Raw genomic sequence first — 8,701 nt, 5'->3', positions numbered from 1 at the left:
AAGGACCGAGATTCTCGCCTTGTTCTAGTTGACGTGGCCATTGAAGGCTTCATAAGAAAACCTTCTCCAGAGGGAACACAAGTAGTTGAGCTCCCTACCTTTAAGGATCCTCAACTAGTTGTAGAGGAAATTACATCCTCGGATGAAGAAGCCGAGATAGAATTTGAGGATAATATTTCGGAGGAGGACACTGAAAATCCCATCTGAGACGAGGATTTTGAGATCTTTTACTGTACAAACAAATCCGAGGAGGAAGGACTCAACTCCCCTTCAGTTGCAGCTTTAGTTAGTGAGGATCAAGAGGCTATTAAAGTGCCTAAAGGGATGGTGATAAAGAAAAGACTGCCAGATCTACTTTCTCTGCTAGAGCCCCATACTAAGACCGTAGCTCCCGAGGTCCCAATTGTTCTCAGACTTCCAACTCCAATCCCTCCCGCCCCTGTATAGACTAAACCAGCTGATAAAAAATGAAATAGGGACAAGAAATGGGGCAAAGGACTTATTAAAGAGGGTGAAGTCCAAGAGGAAGCGCCCCTTCTGAGCCCACCAAAGTGGCAAAGATGACCTGAGCCCAATAAAGAAGGGGAGGAGAAAGCTCGGATGCTGTCTCTGAGTGACGATCTTCGGTTCCAAATTGGAACCTTGTCTTTGAGTTGGATGACTTGCCTCTTCGGGAGGATGCTTCCATCCGCAACTTTGATGGTGGAAGAGCGGGCTATGTGGCTAATGCTATGGAACAAACCCTTATTCTCCCAAAAGACATGGATGAGCTTCGGAATCTAAAGAAGCATGAGCTCTTCTTGTCCGCAAAGAGGGACTTAGCTCTGGTAAGATTTCTTTACACTCATTTTTTTATACCTTTAAAGCCCATTCTACGCATGCTTTCCGACTAACTTTTATCTTAATTATCCACACACAGGCTACCCCAGCAGCACATGTGGCATAAGAGTGGTTCAACCAAGCATTTCGTGACCTGAAGGAGGAGGAATCCAAGCACTATGCTACACAGAAGTCTCAGGCCTTAACAGACAAAAAGCTGAAGGAGACTCTCCTCAAGTTGGCTAAATGTGACAAGGCCAGAAAGAGTGTTGAAGTTTTAATTAAAAGTATGGAAAGGCTTAAATTTCAAAATCTGCTAATGACTATCAAGATTTTTTAATATAAAAACTCAACTGATCTGTATTTTCAGATCTGATTTTTTTTTTTTTTTTTTTTTTTATAAAAAACAAAACTAATCTGTATTTTCATTAAATACAAATCTAATTTTTTCTCTCTAAACACAAAACTGGTCTATATTTTCATTAAATACAGATCTGATTTTTTCTTTAAACAAAACTAATCTGTATTTTTAGATTTGATTTTTTTTATAATCTCAAAACTGATCTGTATTTTCAGATCTGTTTTTTTCTAATCTCAAAACTGATCTGTATTTTTAGATTTGATTTTTTTATAATCTTAAAACTGATCAGCATTTTTAGATCTGATTTTATTCTAATCTCAAAACTGATCTGTATTTTCATTAAATACAGATCTAATTTTCTTGAAAAAGTTTTCTTTGTTATAAAATTGCAAATTTTGAAATTAAAAAGAAGGGATTGAAAGTTAGGTTAATTTTTTTTTTTTTAATATGTGATGCATGCATAATAAATTTGTCTCATGAATGTGAATTTTCATTTAAAGGTCCTTTTTATTTGTTTCCAACAACAGATCTGTTTTTTCATAAACCCAAATTTTTTTTTTTTTTTTTAACTTTACACAAAACAGATCTGATTCTTTTCAAAATCTCTCTCTTTTTTTTTTTTTTTTTTTAACCCTTCACAAAACAGATTTGATTTTTTTTTTAAACCAAGTCTTTTTTTCTAACTCTTCATAAAAACATATTTCATTTTTTTACAAACCAAGTCTTATTTTTTTTTTTTAATTTTCAAAACAGATCTAATTATTATTATTATTATTTTTTAAAGAACATCATTCATAAGGCAAATTTATTTAAATTAATTTTTGTCAAGTGTTTGTCATGTGCATTATAACATATCATTCGACATCATGCAAAAATGGTGTATGGGTCATTAGAGTCTAGAAGACCAGACTCTGTCTGGGCGGAATGGGTGCCTAACACCTTCCCATTCCGTAACCTAGCCTCCGAGCTTAGGAATTTTGGATAGGTAAATTAGTGTTTTGTCTTTTAATTTTGGTAGATTGTAACTAGGACCAAAATTGTGTATTCTTTTGCATAGACTGTAACTAGAACCCAAAGCCTTGTAAAGTTAATTTACCAATGTTATACTTTTCTTTATTCAATCAATGACAATGAAGTATTTTGAACATGTAATTTGTATTTATATTTTTTCTTTTTTTTTGTATAAAAAAAAATAAATTGCGACTCCATACCACTTACCCAAAAAGAAAGGGGCCCTTAAAAGCACCAAAATCTCTTTTTTGAGAACAACTAATTTTCTGGTCTCTCACACCAAGCTCACAACAGTTCCAAACTAGAAAACTTATTGTGTCTATATATATATATATAAATATATATATATATATATATATATATATTTATATTTATTTATTTGTATATATTAAGTTTTTCCGGTTATCACCCCTCTATAAGAGCACTAGCATCGGTAGTGCTAAAAAGCTATATTGCTATTTTTAGCACCACCAAATGCAAAAATGTGGCTCCATAAGTGGAGGTATAGCCAAAATTTTTGGCTTCTTTTCTATAGTGCATAGTTAAAGATAGCTGTGCATTGTAGCTCAAAGGTATTAAAAAAAAAAAAAATTTATTCTACGTTCACACTACTTTAATTATTTTATTGATTTCTTTTCTTTATTTTTTCTCTTCCTTTTCTTTCATCTTTGTTCATCCGTCTCTCTCATTTTCACTACTCTTTCATTTTCTTGCTCTTTTCTTTTTTCAAAACTCTCTCTTTCTTCTCAAATTTTTCACTCAAATTCTCTCTTTCTTCACTTCTCTAGTCTTCCTCCACCTCGCCGATCCCAGCCGCTAATAGACCCACAAAGCCTACCCAACTCCAATTCAAACCTTCAATGTTATATTCAAACCCTTATCTACACTAGAGAATATTCCAATAACCCTTATCAACACCCTCCTCCACTACGCTTCAATATCCAATAGCACATTCCACATGGCTTATGCAAAGCTCAAGCAAATCTTTGATGTGCTTCGAAAATGTTTGTCCCATGCAATTTTTCTTGTATTTGGGCTAACACAAGAGACCCTTTTATGGAAAGCACTCAACCACAATGGCTGAACCATGTTCATTGACGAGAACCGCTACTACACCGCTTACATGGAAGAGAAACACCCAGAAATCGATGCCAATGATGTGCAGGCTTTGTGGCTGATTTGGAGTTGCTGGGTTTGGGGTTGTTGGGTTTGTGTTTGTGTTTGTGTTGTGGCTAATTTTGGTTCTTTCTTCCCAGAGGAGTTTCACACTGGTGGTAGTGGTGGTGCCACCATGAGTGCTTGAAGATAGTGGAAAATAGAGAAAAATAATATTAAATAAATGAATTATTTATTGGAGTAGATATATTATTTTATTGTGTTGTTTATATTATTTTATTGTGCTGAAAGCTAAAATAAAACCACTGATGTTGGTTCTTTCTTTCCAAAGGAGTTTCACACTGGTGGTGGTGGTGGTGGTGCCACCATGAGTGTTTGAAGATAGTGAAAAATAGGGAAAAATAATAAGAAATAATGAATTATTTATTAGAGTAGATATTTTATTTTATTGTGTTGTTTATATTATTTTATTATGATAAAAGCTAAAACAAAACCACTGATGTTGTAAAGTGAGAAGGTAAAATAGATAAAATAGCTTTTTGTGGAGTCATATTGCTAAATTTATGGCTCCACCAATATGGATGCTCTAACCTACAAAATTACATTAGGAGACAACTTGCAAAAATAACACACAACAACTAATCTATATAATAATAATAATAATAATAATAATAGGTAAAGTTAAGAGAAAATCCAATTAAATTTCAAATTAGAATTCAATTAGAGTCTAATTTTGCACCACATGTCCCATCTAATCTAAATTTTTAAATTTTTATGCCAAGTGAGTTAATTCAATGTAAAAATTAGATTTCAATTAGAGCTTAATTTTGTGACATGTGTCCCATCTAATCTAAGTTTTTAATTTTTGTACCAAATGAGTTAATTTAGTGTAAAAAACGAGAAGTCTAACATATGTAAACCATACAAAACATAATTTTTGAATGATTTTATATTTATGAGCCTTTTTTTTTTGTAGAACTAAAAGCAATTCAAGTTTATAAGTCATCTATAATAATAATAATAATAATAATAATAATAATAATAATAGGTGAAGTTAAGAGAAACTCAAATTAGAATTCTAAATTAAAGTTCCAATTTTGCACCATATGTCTTAAATTATTTATTCTTAAAGAGTTTTATTTCTTAATTTTAGAATCAAATGTGGGACCATATCATAAATATTCATCCAAGTGAGTTATTAAGTATTAAAACCAAAAGAGTCTAAAATAAATGAATCTAAAAAAAAAAAAAGTGCTTCATAATAATAAAAAAAAATATATGGACAATTTACATTTTATACCTAATAGTATCCTTACAAAATTTTTTAAAGAGTTAATAAAATATAAAAATGACTATCAATAGTATTTAAATTATATATATAGGAAATATATTATGTATCTTATTATATATCTTTAAGTGTATCCATACATATGCATGGCCTTACAAGTTAGTGAATAATAAATACTAGGATCAAGGGAAGAGAGAGTGAGAGAGAAGATTCTCTACAAAGCACCATGAGTGAGGCGACAGTTAGGTCAAGAGAAGAAGATGATGTTTTGCAACGAAGTACAAAGAATGAAAGTCATCGTGACCTTGTAGGTCATGAACTCCTATGTTCCAACTTAGATGTGGAGGGTAGATCTTATAGAGATAAGCTCGTTGGAGTGTGCCCAGGAGCTTTGGAAAAGGCTTTTGACATTGAAAGCACTATAGAGATGGAAGCGATGACTAACGATAGGGTTGATGAAGACTGTCCAGGCGAGGCAACGGTTCGACTTACTAGCAACAGGAAAGGCAAAATCCAAGTTGCTTGGAAGGATGCACTTATAGTGAAAGTGTTCGGGAAAATTGTAGGCTATCATCTTGTTAGCTTAAGGAAGCCGGTGAGTAAATTGGAGTGCATCGACCTCGGCAATGACTTCTTCCTCATCAAATTTTCCATCATGGAAGACTAAGCAAGAGTTCTTAAAGATGGATCGTGGTTTGTCGGAGGCCACTACCTCTCTATCATATGCTGGGAACCGAACTTCATGGCAACAACAGCCAACCTTTCGATTGTAGTGGTGTGGATTAGGCTCCCAGGACTACCCATTGAATACCATGAGCCATCTGTGTTGAGGGATATCGGTTTGGCCATAGGTCCAGTGCTCAGGATTGACACCCAAACTGCCACGGAAAGTGAGAGGGCGCTTCGCCAGACTTTATGTCCAAGTAAATTTTGATAAACCCATTATCAAACTTGTCAAGATAGGTGGTATCTGTTAACCAGTGCAGTACGAAGGTATTAATGTTATTTGCTTCGTATGCGGCCGAGTAGGCCATCGAACTGAAGGTTGTCCATATAGTACATGGAAGCCGGAGTTGGAGGAGACGACGAATGATGAAGCAGAGGTAGCAAGCAGTCAAAGAGCGGGAAAGGAGCATGAGGAATCTGACAGGGGGGACTTTAGGCCCTGGATCCTGGTTACACATAGCCCAAGCCAACCCAGTCATGCTTCAAGCCCATCAACAGGCCCTGTTGCGCTAGGTCTAAGGTTAAACAAGGAAAAGCACACTTTAAGTGATTTGACAAGAGATAATGGGATGAGTGCAGATCACACTAAGGGTCCGTTTGGATACCGCTGAAAACTGAAACTGAAAAATACTGTAGCAAAATAATTTTTAAATGTGTGAATAGTACCGTGGGACCCATTTTTAAAGAAAAAGTTGCTGAAAAGTGAAATTTGTGGGTCCGTGAACAGTACACAATGTGCACTGATTGGCTGAAAAAAGTTTGAAAAGTCAAAATTTGCGGTTACTGTTCATTGAACAGTACATGAACAGTAATAGCAAATCTAAAAAACACGTGGAAAAAAAAAAAAAAAAAGCTGAAAAACGCAAACACGCTGGTTTTCAGCGCAATCCAAACGCAGGCTAAGAGCAATCCAAGCCTTGAAAAGTCCACAACTAAGCAAAAAGCTCAGAAGGGAAAAGTTCCCAGCCGTAGACAGCAAATTAACCATAGCCAAAAAAATTCTTTTGAATGGCGAATTGTTAACTCCAAGCCGTTTGGGTCAAGTCCACCTCTTAAGAGTGGCTTAGAAAGGATGGACTTCTCTAGTCTAGCAATGGATTTCAAAGGATTTCAAGCTGTATGCTCTATGGGAATAGTCCCAAGGCTGAATGACCCCACCATTAATTCTAATGCTAAAGGCTGAACGGAAGGTACGCAGCTTGAAGGATCGGAGATTTCATTTGAACCCACATTGGAGATGGGATGCATTGATGAAATGATGCAAACACACCACCTTCAGGCAACAGGTAGAAGACCTCTGGCAGAAATCTCAAACTGTCTTGTATCAGAGGAAATTCACTCGAGTAATTGTTTGGATAAGGATGCCCCGAAAATAGCTAGCGTGGAGCTAAAAAGGATTGATCCTACCCTTCGGTCTAGAAGAGCAGTGCATGGAGATGAAGATGAACATTAGACGGGAGATGGGGATCCCATTGAGGTGGATATGCAAATCGAACAGGGAGGTGACCTTCTCCAACCTTCCATTTAATTTTCTAGCATCTAAATTTTGCCTTTAATAATGAATTTGTTGATATGGAATTGTCAAGGTGCACTAAGCCCCACCTTTTGTAGTAATGTTAGTGAATTGGTCTGTGTACATTCCCCTGCTACCATGATTGTCATTGAGACTAAAGTTAGTGGTGATAGAGCTAAAAGAATTGCTGACAGGCTCCCTCTGGATGGGGCAATTTTTGCAAATTCATTTGGTTTTTCTGTGTATGGCAACCCAAGATTTGCTGAAAGACACCTTTTGTGGGATAATCTTAAAATAGTAGTTGGGCTCCATTCCATGCCGTGGGTTATAGCAGGAGATTTTAATGAAGTCTTGATGGGGGAGGATAAGTTTGGAGGCAAACCAGTCAGTTTAGGCAAAGCACTGCTTTTTAAGGAATGCTTGGACACTTGTAAAATGGTTGATATCGGATTCTCTGGTCCCAGATACACCTGGTCCAATCATAAGCCATTAGCACACTTGGTCCAAGAGCGAATCAATAGGGTGTTTTTCAATGCTGAGTGGAATGGCCTTCACCCTGAAGCTGTAGTTCTCCACTTAGAAAAAACCCACTTGGATCATGGGGATTCTAGCATTTTGCCCTTATTTTTTAAAAAATTTAGCAATATGTCCCTGTTTTGAAACTATTTTGGTTTATGTCCCTATTTTGAAACTCGATTTTATTAAAATCGAGTTTCAATCTAAAACTCGATTGGTTTAAAATCGAGTTATACCAAATGAAACTTAAAAAAATAAATAAATAAATTGCATGGAACTCGAGTTCATGGAGCTCGAGTTTCATACCTATAATTGCATTCAGGGAGTTCTATAGTGGCGTTTTAAATGGAACTCAAGCTCCATGAACTCGAGTTCCATGCAAGTTTTTTTGTTTTGTTTTGTTTTTTTTTTTTTTTTTTTTTTTTTTTTTTAAGTTTGATCGCCCTATACCTATAGTTGCGTTCAAGGAGTCCTATAGTGGCTTTTTAAATGGAACTTGAGTTCCATGCAAGTTTTTTTTTAATCGTCCCATACTCGATTTTCTACAAATTGAGTTTTACATTGAAACTCGATTTTGAGAAAATCGAGTTTCAAAACAGGGACATAGACCTAAATAGTTTCAAAACAAAGACATATTGCCCTTTTAAAAAACAAGGGCAAAATGCTAGAATCCCCCTTGGATCACTGCCCAATTAAGTTGTGCCTTGATAATAATAGGAACTTTCATCCTCCTAGGCCTTTCCGATTCCAACCTATATGGCATTTCCACCTCTCCTTTTCGGGGGTTGTGAGAGATGCGTGGTCAAATTCTCCTTCTCTAAATCAAGATCTGTCTACTTTCTCTGATAAGACGAATACCTGGAATAGGATAGTTTTTGGAAATCTTTTCCACAGGAAAAGGAGAATATCGACTAGACTCAAGGGAATACAAGAGAGTCTATCAATTCGACCAAACGATTTTTTGGTGGAGCTGGATAGAAAACTGAGATTAGAATATGCTGAAGTGGTTAGGTTGGGGGAAGAGTTTTGGGCAATGAAGGCTCAGATCCTTTGGCTGGTAAAGGGTGATTGGAACACTGCCTTTTACCATACCTCAGCCCTTGTTCGTAGAAGAAGGAATCGCATTTTGTGCATGAAAGATAGAGTAGGAAGTTGGTTGAGTGGAGATAAAAAGATTGCGGAATACATTAGAAAGGGCTTCATGGAGCTTTTTAAATCAGATCACTGCTCTGCCTCCTTAGCAGATTGGTACTCCTATCTTAATGAGGAGGAAGCTGCCTCCATTGATAATATGGGGACTGATAAGGAGATATCAGCCGAGTTATGGGGTTTGAAACCTTTTAAGGCCTCT

The sequence above is a fragment of the Quercus robur genome, chromosome 1 (assembly GCF_932294415.1).
Source record: "Quercus robur chromosome 1, dhQueRobu3.1, whole genome shotgun sequence".
NCBI lineage: Eukaryota > Viridiplantae > Streptophyta > Magnoliopsida > Fagales > Fagaceae > Quercus > Quercus robur.
Note: the sequence above shows the minus strand (reverse complement) of the source record.